At 41.7% G+C, this 18,938-nt stretch overlaps 1 protein-coding gene across 3 annotated transcripts in view; it reads right to left on the bottom strand.

Moving 5' to 3' along the window:
* The window catches only part of reps2 (RALBP1 associated Eps domain containing 2), a 229,505-nt gene that overhangs the window by 209,436 nt on the left and 1,131 nt on the right, over positions 1-18,938 (bottom strand). The gene's annotated exons all lie outside the window — the stretch shown is intronic.

The raw sequence follows: 18,938 nt of genomic DNA on the forward strand, positions 1-18,938 counted from the left end.
ATGCTGGCAAGCATTGGAGAATTAATATTGTTGGCAACACCCTGGAGCTGTGGGGAGTAAGGTTTCTAATTTGTGATTGGTGTGAAACAAATGGAATATTTCATAAATATCAGCCCCACCCAAACTACATAATATGGCAAAGCCAGGCCACAGTTTTAGAAACATTACGAATTGCTTTAAAAAGTGGACAATTGATCTTCAAACACTGATTTTTTTTTTGAAAAATAAGAAACAGAAGACTGACTGACTTGTATGACATAACCCAGTGATGTTCTGGAGGAGGGTCTCTCAGCATAATAGGAGTGTACCTCAGATCTTCAGTATTTGAGAACCTTCATACATACTGTAGATCAGGCTTCTAAATCGACCCAGTGTGTAAGATGGCCACATTTTTCGCCCCCAAAAATCATGTTTTTGCATTTACTTGGCGTACAAGTGGACCCACTCCCTTCACCTTATTCAGTCAAAAATTTCTATGCTCGCATTAGTAGTCAGCCTCAATTTTGCACCTCACAATTGGATTTTCTACTTAGCAGTACATGATAACTGTGTGTATGGGATTAAACAGGCAATATGGGCCATGTTGTGAAGATGCGTGAGAATTTAAAGACACACCCAAACAGAGCAACACCATGTGATGAATGACAAAGATGGCAACCACCCAACACCCACATCCACGCTAGCAGTTCACTTTTATACCCAGCATAAAAGTCTACCCCTGTTTTTGGGAGGGGTTTTGAGGCTTCAAAGGTCAACTCTTATGCCAACATCTATGGTACCCTTGTAAACATCTTCTTTATCCTCCAAAGCAATGACCAATCTTTTACTGTTGACTCAAATGTGAAGAATCATCATCTGTAGGATTATGACAGTCTCTCTAGTCGTTTCCCCAACTGGCCATTTCTCACTTGAGCCCCATTACAAGAAATACTGACAAATCACAGATTATATTCTATAGTCAACTAACATGTGGTTCCAGCAATTGCCATTGGATAACAAAATCAGGAGAGAAAACCTTGTCTTTTAATAATCAATTGAGGCAAGGGCAGAGTTGAATGTTACAGTAGTGAAAATAAGTGGCTTTGGCAGTGGCATGGATGTGGTTGGAAGCTCAGCTTGGAATCAAATATGATATGAAGGTTACCAACAGTCGCGTTCAGCCTCAAGACAATTGCCAGGGCAAAAGATGGAGCCTGTGAGTAGGGAAAAGATTTTGTAGCAGGTACTGAAGACTTCGGTCGCCCCAAGAATTAATTGAAGGGAATTTCTACTCAGCCCACACTAGACATTGGACAAGCAGTCTGACAATATAGAGCCGGTGAATGGATCAAGAAAAGCAGTGGTGATGTAGAGCTGGGTGTCATCAGCATTCATGTGGAAACTGATCATGTCGTTTTGAATGATCTTGCTGAGGGGAAGAATGTAGATGAAACATAGGTTAAGGCCAAGGATAAATCCTCAAGGGACACCAGGTGTGGGAGGAGAGGAGCGAGGGCTATTTCATACAAGTCAGTCAATCCTCTGTTTTTTTTCAAAAACTGGTCATTTCTCACTTGAGCCCCATTTGAAAATCAATTGTCCACTTTTTAAAGCCATTCATAATGTTTCTAAAACCATGGCCTGGTTTTGCCATACTATGTAGTTTGGGTGGGGCTGATATTTATGAAGTACTCCATTTGTTTCACACCAATCAAAAATTAGAAACCTTACTCCCCACAGCTCTAGGGTGTTGCCAACAGTATTAATTCTCCAATGCTTGCCAACATTCAGAAATGGTGCCTTGCCTATCATATCTTGTACAGCACGATCTTTGTGAGGAGACACTCCCAAAGTCTAATGCTTGTTAAATACTCTTCAAAGTGATGACCTGCAGGTGCATATGGGGAAAGCTTTGTTTGTTAAACTGTATTTAGTTCTTTGTGTCCTCTGAAGTGAAAAAGCACTTCAATGAAATTCATGTATTCTATATTTGTATTAATTTAAAAATGTATTAACCAATTTGAAATGCCAGAATTTATTTCAAAGTTTCATACAAATAATTTTTGTCTCTTGTTCATTAAATGATAGACTATCTTCCCCATGGTGGCTTGCCATTGCAGGCGATTCTCTGACTACCATTCAATAAGAATGGAACGAAGTGAGTGAAACTTCAAACTCCAGACTTGACTATTCCAACAAACTCTTGATCAGCTACTCATTCCTATTCTGCATTAACTTATCATCCAAAACTCCAGTGTCCATGATTAACTCATACTAAGCCCCATTCACGAACCACCCCGTTGTCACGGACAAAGCCCTGATTTTAAAATTTTCATCCTCATTTTCAAATCCCTCCATGGCCTCACTCCTTTCTTTTTTTGCAATCCTTCCAACCCCACAATCTTCCAAGATATCAGCACTCCTCTAATCCTGGCCTTGAGCATCCCCGATTTTAAATCTTCTTACCACTGGTGGCTGTGCCTTCAGTTACTAAGGCCCTGAGCTCTAGAATTCCCTCCCTAATCCTCCGTTAAGGTGCTCCTTAAAACTGACCTCAATAACCAAACTTTTGGCCATCTGCCCTCATATCTCCTTACATTACTCAATGCAAAAAATTACTTCATAACTCTTCTGTGAAGCACTTTGGGACGTTTTACTCCATGAAAAACACTATATAAATACAAGCAGTTGCTGTTTAACTGTGAACAGCTGAAGTTATTGTGCGAGACTTTCCATTAAAGGAAAAAGGACCAATTTACATTCTGCACACTAAAGGATCTTGCAGGCAGAATGTTACAAATGATTTTGATGAAAATTACTATCAGATTTTTAAAAGAAAACTGTGCACATACTTGCCCAGAATCTGAAAAGTCAGAATATGTTGCCCATCTTTTGCCAATGATCATTTGCTGTTATTTCATTATAGCAACACATTTCAGACAACTATTGTTTCTCTGTAATAATTTATGTCATAACTTAATTTCATTGACTGTAATCGTCCAGGTATTTCAAATAGTCCTTCCTTCTTTGGATTTTTGCTTTTGTGCCAAGACTACATTTTTTCCACTTAACGTATGCCTGACTTATAGTCTACAAATCTGGGTCAGTGAAATACAGAAGGTAATTTTAACCCCCCACAGAATGGATGTGTTCGGGTTGAGTTAAAAATCTTAAATCTGAACCCAACACCTCAAACCCACCAACGTTTCAGTTTCAATGGAGCCAGGACAAGGGCTGGGCAACCACCCTGCACTCAGGCTAGTCATTTAATTACAATTAGGCTGTGTCGCTCAGATTTTATCTCCATTTTAAATTTTACCCTGGCCAGCTGAGTATCCCAGGCCACCACCCTGACCTCACCCTCCTTCCACTCCGATCACTGGCTGTGGCCTGGTCCCAAAGGCCTACCTACCCGAAAGTCAACCAGCCTCTCATGAAGCATGGGCAACTAACAAGTTCCCAGGAGGCAGGGCTAGCTGGGGAACAGAGACAAGGAAGAACGAATCAGATCCTGCCACCAAACTCAGCAGGACCCAAGAGAAATCAGTTCTTCTGGGTGTCCGGATGGCAACACGGCCCCTCGATTTCCCCCAGCAGCCCCCACCCACCCCCGGCCCTTGCGTTCAAGCAAATATCACAGCTATAGTTTGTATTGTATCTTGGCGTATATCATTTATCTGACTTCAGGGAATGTTCTTTCAAAATCAATCCAAGTGACACATTTTTCAGCTGTTAAATACAGTGAAACAACTTTAACTAACCATTTATTTGATGGCTTCATTTACTGCTGGTTGAAAATTAAGTGGACTGGAAAACTGTCGCCCAGCAGCATGGCTGTAATCACATGGAATTACAGACCAAAAATTCAAGAATTGGAGCCAAAAGTTTTAAACAAGCTGCTCCATGCTTTGAGATAAACGTTAAGTAGAACAATGTAAAAAATCACACATTTCTTAGAGCAACCAGAAATGCCCCTTGGCTACTACTCTATAATAGGAGGCATGATTACTAAACCAGTCACACGACAATAGGCCAGGAAGAGGGAAAGCTTCTATTTCAGTGAGAACAAAATATATGAGAGAGAGGATTAGAGAGCGCTTGGAGAAGACAAGCTGCTGAAGAAGACGAAGGGATAACCTGAGAAGAGGGAACAGTGGTACGGCCAAGTGTCTCAAACGACAATAAATGATGAATCTTTGAAAAACTTCTGCGTACAACTTAATGTGTCTTGAGAGAATTTTTTAAAAGAGCATGGGTAGGGAGTCGTCATTTGGATCGTGAGCAGTGCATTTAAAGTAGCGTGTGACCTATTGGTGCTGGCCCCTGGATATGGCTGTACATTACATCCATGCTGGTATTTTCACCAGCTGGCTGGGCTTGCTGCAGAGTTACAGTTGTGTTCAGGCCTTTAATAATTCAGACAGGTAGTCATGTCATTAATCCACATATGATAGAAGCACCCCTTCTGAAGCAGGAATCCTGTCAGTAGTCATTTGGTAGTACAGAGCTGGAGTATTGCCAAAAAAGAGAAGAGACATTTTGTTGAAGCTTTTTGTCTTGCATTCATCAGGACAATTCGCAATAATTTACAAATATAAAGTATAAATCTGTTGTTACTGCTTTTAATGTATTCTTGCAAATTGTCCTATGAGTGCAAGACCAAAGGCTTCAACAAAATGTCTCTTTTCATGCAATCTTGTCAGTGTTATCTCCTTTATGCCTTCAACAAAGCCATTAATGTCGAAGGGTCATGAGGACTCGAAACGTCAACTCTTTTCTTCTCCGCCGATGCTGCCAGACCTGCTGAGTTTTTCCAGGTAATTCTGTTTTTGTTTTGGATTTCCAGCATCCGCAGTTTTTTTGTTTTTATCTCCATTAATTCCTTACTGGGTTAAGATTTCACAGGGACCCATTAGTTCCTTGCCCAACTGACCATCCCCCATGTGGATACAGTGAGTATAGTCAGATTATTCAAGGCACAAACCTTATTGTGTACTCAGCCAACATGCACAAATGCCTTCTTTCCTAACTGTTGCTGTAAAATAAATTAGAGTGAAAACCTTTCCAGATATTTGTCTGCCTAAGCCAAAAGGTAATTGCACTGCCACAGCATGTCCCTAACATCATGGATAGAAGGGTATTAATCATGTTGTCCATACTGACCTCCAAAAGGCATTTGATAAAGCTCCACACAACAGACTATGCAGAAAAATGACAGCACAGTGGAACTGGAATAACCTTGCAGCATGGTTGTTAATTGATTTGGAGGTAGAAGACAGAGAATAAGGTTACAGGACAGCATTTGACTTGTGGTGTTCCTTAGAGAACTGTATTGGGGCTTCAGCTTTTCACTGTATGTATCAATGGCTTGAGTGAAGGATTATAGACTGTATGTCCAAGTCTGTAGATGACTCTAAATTAGGAGGTACAATAATTACAAAAGGGACGTGGACAAATTCAATGATGAATTCCATCTGCCAAAATTTCATCCAAAAAGCGTGAAGTAATTATTCTGGATCCAAGAAAGAAATCAGAATATTTATTTAATAGGGAAAAGACGCGATGTTCTGGAAAAACAGAAGGGTTTAACTGCCCAGTTACATAATCATTAAAGCTAGCGCATAGATACAAAAAGCTAATACGGAAGGCTAATACATTGGTTTTTAATCTCAAGAGGTCAGAATATGAAAGGAGTGGAAGTTATGCTTCAGTTTTAGAGCTTTGTTCAGATCCAATCTGGGGTACTGCATTCGGTTTTGGGCATGACACCTCAAGTGGGATGTTAGTCTGGATGGGTATAACATGTAGATCCATCAGAATGATACCAGAGATAAGAAGGGTTAATTTATGAGGACAGCTGCATTAACTTAGCTTGGTGTTCCCTTGAATTTAGCAGTCTGAGAGGCAATGTAACTGAGGTGCTCGAAATGATAAAAGAGTTCGATAGTGCAGATACGAGGAAACTACTTCCTTTGCTGGGGGAATAAATAACAAGAGAGCAATCAGGAAACAATTCTTCCACATACAGGGTACTGGAAATGTGATGCCACAGCTGGACTATCATGCCTGATTCTAAAGGACATCACAAAGGTCTTGGACAGCGCGTAGAGGAGGAGATTTATTAGAATGGCCTGAGGAACTTCAGCTATCAGTTGACAAGAAGAGAAACTGGGATTTGTCTGAAAGAGACAATTCAATTAAGCTTAACAAAGACGTATTCAAAATCATGAAGGATTTTGACAGCTTATCTTCTACTCTGTTTGCACTGACATAAGGGTCAGTAAATAAAATACAGTTTTAAAAGGCAAATCAATAAATTAAGCAGGTGAAATGAGGAAAAATGTATTTACACAGTGAGTTATAATTTGGAATGCATCTGGAATGCAATAGTAACTTTCAAAAGGGAATTAGATAAATATTTGAAGAAAAAAAATTGCAAGGCTATGAGGAAAGAACTTGGGAGTGTGATAAATAGGGCAGCTCTAACACAGGGCCAGCACAGGCATGACATGGTAACATTGGAATTGTACTGCAATAGGGGGCATGCTTTAAGTTGGTAATCAAGAGCAGTTGTCCCCAATTGGGAAAGTATTAGGGCTTTGTTACAGGAGTACAAAAAGGTGTTCATGCTGGGTGTTAGGGGAAATTGGAAGAGTTTGTCTTTACTCTGCAGGTTTGCAAATAAATCAGTCTTAAGGTACAGGCTGTCTTCAGACTCATTCTTTCCAACTCTTGCTCCTATTATTTATTATCTTAAATTGCCTGCCAGTCTTTCTCATGCATGGGAAATCACAGGGGTGATGAGTGAACGAGTGTGAAGAGTTAAGATAGGGGTAGCAGATTTTTGGATGAACTCAAATTTATGGGAGGTGGAAAATGGGAAGCAGGCCTGCAAATTATTGGAGTAAAGCAAGTCTGGAGATAACAAAAGCAGGGATGACAGTTTCAGTAGCAGATGGGTAGAAGCAAAGAATGGAGAGGGAGACATTAATGAAATGGAAGTGCGTGGTCTTTGTGATGGGGTCAGAAGTCCTGTTCATGGTTAACTAGGACACTGACCAACCTACTTGCACTATATTAGTGAAACAGGGCTGGAGGATCACTACCAAGTTGTTGATTCATGGAAAACTCAATGCTGCTGGATTGGAGTGTCTTTGGATATTATAGAGACAATGATTCTGGGTCAGGGCATGAATTTCTTGACTACCTTCTCTTGGCACCAGCAGCAGGTTAATGTTGGCCCAAGTACATTTCTACAGTAGACAAGTAGAATGTAGAAAGTGAACATAGTAGAGATGTTTAAATTTAACAAAAATTAATCTAACAAATATAAATTATCTGACAACCTGAAATGTTATTTAGGCTCCCTCTCCTCAAGAGACTGCCAGACCTGCTTGTGTAATTCCAGCATTTTCTGTTTATGCTTGCTTTAATTCTGGGCATTTTCCCCACAAAAGTACATTTAAACTCCTCTGCAATGTGAATAAATAATGTTGGTAATCTGACCAATATTTTGTAATTAGTTCTGTGGTAAATAACACCATTTTAATCATGAACTATAAACATCAGCAATTATATCCTGTGCTGACAAAGGTTCACGAACCAAAAATATTGGACTGGATTTTCATGGAGTTGGGGAGGCTTCATATTAGGGTAAAAACAGAGGCTGGGACCTAATTCCAGGGATCCCTACCCCAATCCTAGGATTTCTGATTTACAGGAGTGCCTTCTAAGGGTATGGGCATGTTCAGATTGCAAGCCTGCACTCTACACTCCTGACCTGACTGGTTTCATTACTGGGAGAGGCACATCTAGTCCTCAGCAGTTTTCATGGAGTTGGGCCAATTTTTCAAAGAGTCGTGGTTCATGACACCTCAGATGTTGTGAGCCATGGGCTGCATGAGGGAACTTTTTGCAAGGCAAGTTCAAAAAGAGTCCTCCTCGTGCTCCCCTCCACCAATCCCCTATGGCCTTCATTTCCCCCATGCACTGTATAGAATCAATGAACCTATAGCAACAACATATGTTTTTTTTTAAAAAAAGCAGTCTTCACTGATTAACTTGCCACTTAAAAAAAAATCCATTTTACTACAGGGAAATGAAAGTGTCAATCATCCAAACCCTTTAAATTATCAATAGCAGAAACTGCAAGAATTTGAAACCTCTATCTTGTGGAAATAAATATTGTGCAATTGATAGAAGGGATCAGAGAGCAGGAGCTGTCAATCAAGTAATACTTTCCCTGGGGCTCAGATGATTCAGTACTCTAATGGATATCTGGGCTCTCAGCCAAGCAAGTGCACTTTTTTTTTTAAAGGAAGTGGAAAGTTATGAATTTTTAAAGTTTTCTCATCCTATTACCTACAAGAGTAGTTGGTTCTATACAATGTATAGTGGGTGAATGGGCATGGAAACGCCATTGCTTGGCATGGGGGCATGAGGTGGCATAGATGGCACAGAGAGAAGTTGTGGGGAGGAGTGAGGGCTAGAAGATCTTACATTTTTCATTATAAATTGGACTAAGGCCCACAGCACCTTGGTGGCAGCTGGCAGCCTGTGTCTGCGTCCAAACATTTTCCTTGGGTTGGCTGGCCTGACTGAAACCTGCACTCCCCCCAGCAATGAAAATCCTGGGCACTCTCCCTGAAGGCGGGCAGGCCAAACCGGGAATTTCCTACTCCCACTATCCACCTCGAGGATGAAAATTCAGCCCATTAACCCTACCTTCCACTCTCAAAGGCCATCAGACTAGCTGAATGCTGCAGCATTTTGCTTATTTCTAGCTGTCTTCCTATTGAACAGCATTATATCCTCTGTGTTTGTTGCTTTCTTATTCATTAATCTTCATGATAAATACTATAAACATATAAAAAAAACTTGGACCGAATGGAATATTCTCTCATTTGAGGTTATTTGGATAAAAGTCTAATTTTAATTTCAAGCAAATGCCTACCCAGGATGAACACTGAGCACTGTTTCACACTGGGGGTCTCATTGGCTCCTCTGATTAGTCTTTCATGTGTTGCAAAACATCCATATTCTAAGAATAGTGTGAAAATAAACTCCCCAATCTCCTAGACATTGTCAGCAGCTTAACACATCAGCCTCTCTCGGTATTCAGCGCCGATCTGACACTGCAAAAGCAAGGCCTCATAGCTGGACAAATGTTCATTCAGAACTGCAAATAGTTCTACACTGTATCTTTATAGAAACGTTACAGAAGGTACACAAATTTTGATTTTAATTATTTAGTTAACATGCAACGGCAAGATTATTCTTTCTACAGTCCCTGGGAGAAAATTGATTTGTATTAACCTAACTCAGCAACAAATTAACTGTACATAGAAGGTTTTCTGAGATGTAAATTACATTATATAATGGTTTTGGAATATATTAATTCATCAAAACAGCTTGCAAACTATGAATGCAGTTTGAGCTAAAAACTAGAGAGAGGAAATTCCATCCATATCTCCATTCTGAATGATGGCAGAGCCCAGCATCTGATAAAAAGATAAGGCTGAAAGTACAGAAACCAATTTCAGTCAGAGGTGCCCATTGGGTGATCCTGAACAACACAGATGCCAGTACTCGGCCACCTCACTCTACCTGACATCAAGAAATGGCAGGGTACTCTGGACACAAACAATTTTGACCCTGTTCAAAATTCCCTGTTCTGGTTCTGAAGCCCTGTGGTCCAAGACTAATCAGGTTGTTCCAGCCTTTAACCAAACTGTGATAAAGCCACATGTTACGATGTGTTATGAGTCTGGGTGAGTCCTGCAGTGAGCATCGCAGTGAAGCAGTCTGGGAGTTGCTCTTGAGGTGGCTGTGGTGGGGAAGACACCATTGTTCACCTCCTTGTGGAATGTGCCTTTGCAAAGGTGGTCTGGAGACAGACGCAGTGGTTTTTGTTGAGGTTCATCCCAAGCAGTGCTGTGACGCAGGACTCTGTGCTCTATGGGCTGTTCCCAGGGACACACAGCGAGACAAACATCAACTGCAGCTAAAGGATCATCAACTCGGTGAAAATCACTCTTTGGTCTGCCCAAAACTTGTTGGTCTTCCAGCGCAAAGAGTTGTCCCCGACTGGGTGTTGCAGATTGGCACATTCCAAGGTCCAGGACTACGTGCTGAGGGACTCAGCTTGGGGCAGCTGCTACAAAGGTGAAATGGGGAAGGGTTGCTGTCTAAGACCTTTCTGCCATAGTGCACCAAGGTGCTGAGAATTGTATAGACTCCTCGAGCCGTATGACTCAAAGATTGTATGTAGTGAACACTGAATGTATCATAATTGTATTGAAGCACCTCAGAGTGCAACATGATGTACATCAATAACACCAAAACCGTTGCACTGTCTGTAATGACCATATTGAAATGACTGTAATATTAATTGGTTGTACTGAAGCACCTCGTGATCCATGTGTAATGTCGAATCCAATTGCACTTTGTGATGGCCATTTAGAAATGTTTTGTAATGTTCTTTCAGATATTTTAAGTATATTTTTCCAAAAAAAAAGTCTGGGAAGAGTGTTCTGCAGTCAGCATCACGGTGAAGCAGTCACTTCAAAAAGTGACATCAACACAAAGGTGAGAGCTGATTGGTGAGTAGCGGATAAGTGTTTTTCTCCAGTTTAAAATACGTTAAGCTAAGGAAAGGTAAGGGTTCTAGTTTTTATTTAAAGTACATAAATAATTTAGCTTTTACTGTATTTAACTTAAAGTAAGGGGTATTTTTTCCCAACTAGAGGCATGACAGGGCAGCTCAGTCCCGTGTTATGTATCGCCTGCAACATGTGGGAAGTCCTAGACCGACCACGTGTGCAGGGAGTGCCACCAGCTGCAGCTGCTTGAGCTCCGAGTTTCGGAGTTTGAGCAGCAGCTGGAGGCGCTGAGGTGCATCCGCGAGGCTGAGAGTTTCGTGGATAGCACGTTTTTAGACATGGTCACCCCACAGCTTATGGAAGTGCAGACAGAGAGGGAATAGGTGACCATCAGTCAGAAAAAAGTGTCAGGCAGGTAGTCAGGAAATCCCCAGGGTGCATCTCGCTTGAGAACCATTTTTGTGTGTTGGAAAATGGTGTGAGTGACAGTTCCTCTGGGAAGTGCAGTCATGCTCAAGGCACTGTTAGTGGCTCAGCTGCACGGGGAAGGGGGAGGAAAAAGAGGGGAAGAGCAATAGTGGTAGGAGACTCGATAGTAAGGGGAACAGGCAGGCATTTCTGCAGCTGTAGACGTGACTCCAGGATGGTATGTTGCCTCCCTGGTACCAACGACATAGGTAGAAAGAGGGATAAGGTCCTGCAAGCAGAATTTAGGAGCTAGGAAAACAGATTCAAAAACATAACCCCAAAAGTAGTGATCTCTGGATTACTTCCGGTGCCACACGCTAGAGAGTATAGAAATATGAGGTTATTCCAGGTGAATGCGTCGCTGGAGAGGTGGTGCAGGAGGGAGGGCTTTAGATTTCAGGGACATTGGGACCATTTCTGGGGGCAATGGGACCTGTACAAGGTGTTCGGGTTGCATCTGAACCAGAATGGGACCAACATCCTTGTGGGGAGGTTTGCTAGTGCTGTTGGGGAGGGTTTAAACTAACTTAGCAGGGGGATGGGATCCTGAGAGGAGGTTCAGCAGGGGGAGATGCAGCGCCAAAATTAGAAGAGAGAGAGAGTCTGGAAGGCATAGAAATTATAGGCCAGTTAAGGCACAAGGGAGTTTGACAAGGTTGGATGGCATTTATTTTAATGCAAGGAGTCTGACAAATAAGGCAGATAAATTGAAGGCACAAATTAACACATGGAAGTAGATGTCAATGTTGAGAGGGGGCAAGATTGGCAGCTCAATATTCCAGGATATAGGGTCTTTAGGCAAGACAGGGAAAGAAGTAAAAGAGGAGGGGGTATTGCAATATTGATCAAGGAATCAATTACAGCAGTAAGGAGGGATGACATCCTGGAAGACTCCTCAAATGAAGCCATTTGGGTAGAACTGAAAAACAAAAACGGAGCAATCACATTGCTGGGAGTGTACTATAGGCCCCCACCCAGTCAGAGAAATAGAAGAGCAGATATGTAGGCAAATTTCAGAGAAGTGTAAAAATAATAGGGTAGTAATAGTGGGGGATTTCAGCTTCCCCAACATCAACTGGATTAATCATAGCATGATGCGTTTAGAGGGAACAGAATTCTTAAAATGCATCCAGGAGAGCTTTTTAAGCCAGTATGTAGAAGGTCCTACAAGAGAGGGGGCAGTCCTGGACTTAAGTTTAGGGAATGAAGCCAGACAAGTGGTAGAGCATTTTGCAGATAGTGATCATAACTGTGTTAGATTCAAGGTTGTTATGGAAAAGGGCAAGGATGGGCCACAAATCAGAGATTTAAATTGGGGGAAGGCCGATTTTAATAAGATCAGATATGCTTTGGCTAGAGTGGACTGGGAGCAGTTACCTTTAGGCAAATCTGCGTCAGAGCAGTGGGACTCATTCAAGGAGGAAATGGGGACAGTACGGGGCTAACATATTCCAGTAAAAACAAAGGGTGGGACCAACAAATCCAGGGAACCCTGGATGTCAAGGGATATACAGGATTGGATAAAGAGAAAAAAGGGAGGCTTATGGCAAATAGCAAAACAGCGGAAGCTCTAGAGGAGCATAGAATGTGTAGGGGGAAACTTAAAGGAAATTAGGAGAGCAAAATGGGATGAAAAAACATTGGCAGATAAAATAAAGGAAAATCCAAAGTTATTTTACAAGTACATTAAGAGTAAAAGGATAACTAGGGAAAGAGTAGGGCCCATTAAGGACCATAGTGGTAGTTTATGTGTGGAGCCTGAAGACGTAGGTAGGGTACTAAGTGAATATTTTGTGTCGGTGTTCACAAGTGAGGGGGCGACATGAGTACGGAAATCAGGCAGAAGGGCTGTGATATAATTAAAGCAATTAGCATAGAAAGGGAGGAGGTTCTAAGTGGTCTGGCAGGTTTAAATGTAGATAAATCTCCAGGCCTGGATGAAATGTATCCCAGGCTGTTGAATGAGGCAAGGGAGGAGATAGCAGGGGTGCTGGCAATAATTTTCAATACCTCTCTGGCCACAGGAGAGGTGCCAGCGGACTGGAGGACAACAAATGTGGTACCATTATTCAAGAAGGGAGGAAGGGATAAACCTGGGAACTACAGACCAGTCGGTCTAAACTCAGTGGTGGGGAAACAATTGGAAGCAATTCTGATGGACAGAATTAAACTACACTTGGAGAGGCAGGGATTAATCAAGGACAGTCAACATGGTTTTGTTAAGGGGAAGTCATGTTTGACCAATTTGATTTAGTTTTTCGAAGAGGTGACCAGGAGTGTAGATGAGGGCAATGCATTTAATGTAGTCTACTTGGACTTCAACAAGGCTTTTGGTAAGATCCCGCATGGGAGCCTGATAACAAAGGTAAGAGCCCATGGGATCCAAGGCAATTTCACAAATTGGATCCAGAATTGGCTGAGTGGCAGGAAGCAGAGGGTGATAGTCGAAGAATGTTTGTGTGACTAGATGCCTGTGTCCAGTGGGGTTCCACAGGGATCGGTGTTGGGTCCCTTGTTGTTTGTGGTATATATAAATAATTTAGACTTGAATGTAGGAGGGTTGATCAGCAAGTTTGCAAATGACACAAAAATTGGTGGTGTGCTAAATAGTGAGGATGATAGCCTTAGATTACAGGAGGATATAGAAGGCTGATTAGTGGCAAACAGAGTTTAATCCGGATAAGTGTGAGGTGATGCACTTGGGCAGGACAAACAAGGCATGGGAATACACGATGAATGGTCGGACCCTGGGAAGTACCAAGGGTCAGAGGGACCTTGGTGCGCGTGTCCACCAGTCCCTTAAGGTAGGAGGACAGGTAGATAAGGTGGTTAAGAAGGCATATGGGATACTTTCCTTTATTAACTGAGGCATAGAATATAAGAGCAGGGAGGTTATGCTGGAACTGTACAAAACGCTGGTTAGACCACAGCTAGAGTATTGGTGCAGTTCTGGAATGCGCAATATAGGAAAGATGCGATTGCTCTAGAGAGTGCAAAGGAGAGTTACCAGGATGTTGCCTGGCCTGGAGAGTTTTAATTAGGAGGAGCGATTGGATAGACTGGGGTTATTTTCCCTGGAACAGAGGAGATTGAGGGGGGACATGATTGAGGTGTATAAAATTATGAGGGACATAGATAGGGTAGACAGGAAGGAACTTTTCCCCTTGGTGGAGGGATAAATAACCAGGGGACATAGATTTAAGGTAAGGGGCAGAAGGTTTAGAGGGGTTGTGAGGAAGAATTTTTTCACCCAGAGGGTGGTGGGAATCTGGAACTCACTGCCTGAAAGGGTGGTAGAGGCAGAAACCCTCATAACATTTAAGAAGTATTTGGATGCGCACTTGTGATGCCATGGCATACAAGGCTATGGGTCCAGTGCTGAAAAATGGGATTAGGATAGTTAGATATTTGTTTGACCAGTGCAGACTCGATAGGCCGAAGGGCCTTTTTCTGTGCTTAGACCTCTATGATGTGGCAGACGACATGTGCCAGGTGGATCAAATCCATGAGCGAAACTTGATCACATGGTCACAACTGTTTTGCAATTTGTATTTTATTTTGAGATGCATGCCTTGAATTCAGGAGGAATAAGAGTACCACAACTTGAGATTTTTAGAAAATTAAACATTAACAAAAGAAAAGATTTCAAGTGCATACATAGGTCCACAAATTACTACTATAATAACTCCTAAAAGCCCTAATTAATGGTTCCCAGTTACACCTCCATTAAGGCAACAGTAAAAACAAAGATTTAAACAGATCCAGGCAAGGCAACACGCTACCCTGGACAGTGATATTCAAAGTGAGTTTTCTCAGCTTCAGTTCCTGTAGACAGCAACTTGATGCAGAGGCTGGAGGCTTTTCACAGTTGTTGGATCTTAGAATGCCTTATTTTTTTTCTCTGACACATAGCCTCAGCTCCTTTAACATGTTTCTCCATTTTTAATGTAAACTCCATTGTTCCAAAATTTGTCTTTGCAACTTTACTTTTCTCATAAAATTAGTACTATGCAAGATTTATATAATCAGTAACCTTTAGGAAACAAACACACTGCTTGGCTCAGCTTCTTCTGGCTAGGTGTAACATCTTACCATCTCTTTGAAATTCAAACTAACCTAATTTATCTAAAAATGCCTTACACCTCCCATTCTAAAACTTCAGCCATGTTTATGTATTTAGCATTTCAAACCTAGCTTCTTGCTGATCATTCAAAACCTCTAAACCAGCTGTCTCCAATTCAATTAAATCCCACACAGAAACTAATCCAAACCCCGCTACTAACCCACTTTTACATTAAATCACAAGAGGAAAATTATTATATTTCCATGACAAACACGATATGGAAAATTGCTCTGTTCTATGTTCTGTCCATTAAAAAAAACACTGGAGAAATCTAATCTGGCCAATTACCCCTAATAACCTACTCTCAATCATCAGCTAACTGATAAGCATTCTAGTCACACTTAGTTACTAGAAACTTGATCACTAATGTGCTCAAGTTCTGCCAGAACCACTTGGCTCCAGACTTCATTACAGTCTTGGTCCAAATATGGAGGCAAGCAAAGCACCAAGCAGTTTTCGTAAAACTGAAATTAATAGATCAACGGCACGAAGGCAGATGGCTGTAATTTTGGGAGGTTCATTATCTCAGTTCCTTGGCATCACTGCAGAAGTTCCTCAGAGCAACATCCTAGGCCCATCTCATTTCCACTGCTTCAATGATCATGCCTCCACATGGATGATGATGATTGTACTGATGATCAGCTCCACTTGCAATTCCGCAGGTTGATGAAGTAATCCATGCTCTCATGCAACAAGGTATGGGTCTTGCTCGTGCTGATTAGTGGGAAGTAAATGTTTGTGCCAAAAAAGTACCAGGCAATGACCGTTTCCAAAAAGAGATCGACTAACACCTCCTACTGACACTCAATGGCATTACCATCACCGACTCTCCCACTAACAACATTGTGGAGATCACCACTGACCAGAAATTCAACTTGACCAATCACATACATATATTGGCTACAACAGCAGGTCAGAGGCTCGGTTTTCTGCTCTTCTACAAGTAATTCATCTCCTGACCCTCTAACATCTTTACACCACCTAGAAGGTGTGTGAAGGGATACTCTCAGCTTTCCCTGGCCCATAAGCACCTCTAAACCAGGAAATGGAAGGGAGGGAGGAACTCAGGAAAATTACAATCACCAGAGAAGTGGTACTGAGTAAATTATTGGAGCTGCTGGCTGACAGGTGCCCGGGTCCTGATGGATTTCATCCTAAGTTCTTAAAAGAAGTGGCTAGTAAGAGAGTTAATGCATTGGTTTTAATTTTCTAAAATTCCCTGGATTTGGGGAAGGTCCCTTTAGATTGGAAGATAGCAAATGTAACTCCACTATTCAAAATGGAAGGGAGACAGAAAGTAAACAAACTATGGGCCAGTTAGCTTAACATCTGTCATGGGGAAAAATGTTAGAAGATATTATTAATGAAGTTATAGCCGGGCAGTTGGAGAAGTTCAAGGTAACCAGGCAGAGTCAACATGGTTGTGTGAAAGGGAAATCATGTTTAACCAGCTTATTAGAGTTCTTTGAGGAAGTAACATGTGCTGTGGATAAAGGGAAACTGGTGGATGTACTGTACTTAGATTTACAGAAGGTATTTAACATATCAAAGGTTACTGCAGAAAATAAAAGCTTATGGTATAGGGGTAACATATTGGCATGGATAGAAGATTGGCTAACAGGAAGCAGAGAGTAGGCATAAATGGGTCTTTTTCAGGTTGGCAAGATTTAACAAGTGGTGTGCCAAAGGGATCAGTGCTGGGACCTCAACTGTTTACAATTTATATAAATGACTTGAATGGAGGGATGATTGCCATATTTGCTGATGACACAAAGATAGGTAGGAAAGCAAATTGTGAAGAGGACATAGAGAGGCTACGAAAAGATATAGATAGGTAAGTGAGTGGGCAAAGGTCTGGCAAATGGAGTATTATGTGGGAAAATGTGAAATTGTCCATTTTGGCAGGAAGGATAAAAGAAGCTTATTATCTAAAGGGTGAGCAATTCCAGAGCTCCAAAATGCAGAGGGATCTGGGTGTCTTAGTGTATGAATCGTAAAAGACCAGTATGCAGGTACAGCAAGTAATTAGGAAAGCTAATCGAATGTTATCATTTATTTGAGGGGAATCGAATACAAAAGTAGGGAGGTTATGCTTCAGTTATACAGAGCACTAGTGAGACTGCATCTGGAGTACTGTGTACACTATTGGTCTCCTTATTTAAGGAAAGATGTAAATGCATTGGAAGCAGTTCAGGGAAGGTTTTCCAGACTAATACCTGGAATGGTCGAGTTGTCTTATGAAGAAAGATTAGAAAGGCTAGGCTTGTGTCTGCTGGAGTTTAGAAGAGTAAGAGGTGACTTAATTGAAACTTACAAGATCCTGAGGGGTCTTGACAGGGTGGATGTGGAGAGGATGTTTCCTCTTGTTGGAGAACCTAGAACTAGAGGACCACTGTTTAAAAATAAGGGGTCGCCTATTTAAAACAGAGATGAAGTGAAATTTTTTCTGAGGGCAGTGGATTTTTGGAACTCTCTTCATGAAAAGACGGTGGAAGCAGTGTCTTTGAACATTTTTAAGGCAGAGGTGGATAGATTCTTGGTAAGCAAAGGAGTGATGGGTTATTGGGGCTAGGCAAGATTTAGATTTAAGGTTACTGTAAATCAACCACGATCGTATTGAACGGTGGAGCAGATTTGAGGGGTCAAATGGCCTACTCCTGCTCCTTGTTCGTATATTTGCATAGGTGAATACAAAACTCAAGAAGCCTGCACCATCCAGGACAATGCTGTTCATTTAATCAGCACTCAATCCATCAGCTTAAAAACCCATTCCCTTCCACCCTTCTTTTCAATAGCCATATACAGGACTATCTATTTGCAGCAAGCGGTCTGGTTTCTTTCGCCACAGCTCCTAAACCAAGAACATCCACCACCTAGAAGGACAAGGGCAGCAAGTACACAAGAACACTATCACCTCCAAAGTGAATAGCATCATGATCAATGTTCCCTCTAAGCTGTGTGTCTGAGCAGCCATGCAGAAATTGGAAATGTGCCATTGGGGGAACAAATAGGCTGCAAACAAGTAATGCTCCCCCTACCCCACCACAATGGGCACACACATGGGCATGCATCAATCTTAATGGGGCCATACAGTGCCAGCCACACACACACCAAACAAATTAGAGGGAACACTGATCCTGCCTTGGATACATATCACTGTTCCCCACGTGGCTGGGTCAGATCTCCTGGAACTCCCTACTTTAACAGCGCTGTTGGAGTATCTTCAAGACATGGACTACAGCAATTCAAGGGGGCGGCAAGTGTCAGCAATGCCCATATCTGGAGAATGAATAGAGAATGGACTGTACAATCAGGAACATGCACTTAATGTTAAATCAAATTAACGCCCCACCCAGCACAAAGAAACCTGATTTACGGGATTATGCAAATTTTAGAAGAAACTCAACTAACCCAACACGAGTGACTGTTCCAAGACTTTCATCAGCAATACGCGAGGTGAATACATGAGTGGCAAGGTTCGGGGCGATTGTCACTGCTGCAATTGGGAGAATTCGCGTTTCGCCCACATATCTGGAGTATTCACACCACGATTTAAAAAAAAAAATCCACTTTACGATTACAGAAACACGGGAGGCACATATTCCTCCCAAGACGAGGGGAACTCGCAACAATTTAAATTCAAATAAGCACACACAGTAAAGACATGCGTATTGGAATACATGGAAAGGCAATTTTTTTTTAAAAAAAAAGTTTCAGCAGTACAACAGCTGCAGACTTAAGGGCTGGAAAACGATCTGCATGTAATG

Source organism: Carcharodon carcharias, chromosome 18 (genome assembly GCF_017639515.1).
Source record: "Carcharodon carcharias isolate sCarCar2 chromosome 18, sCarCar2.pri, whole genome shotgun sequence".
NCBI classification, from domain to species: Eukaryota; Metazoa; Chordata; class Chondrichthyes; order Lamniformes; family Lamnidae; genus Carcharodon; species Carcharodon carcharias.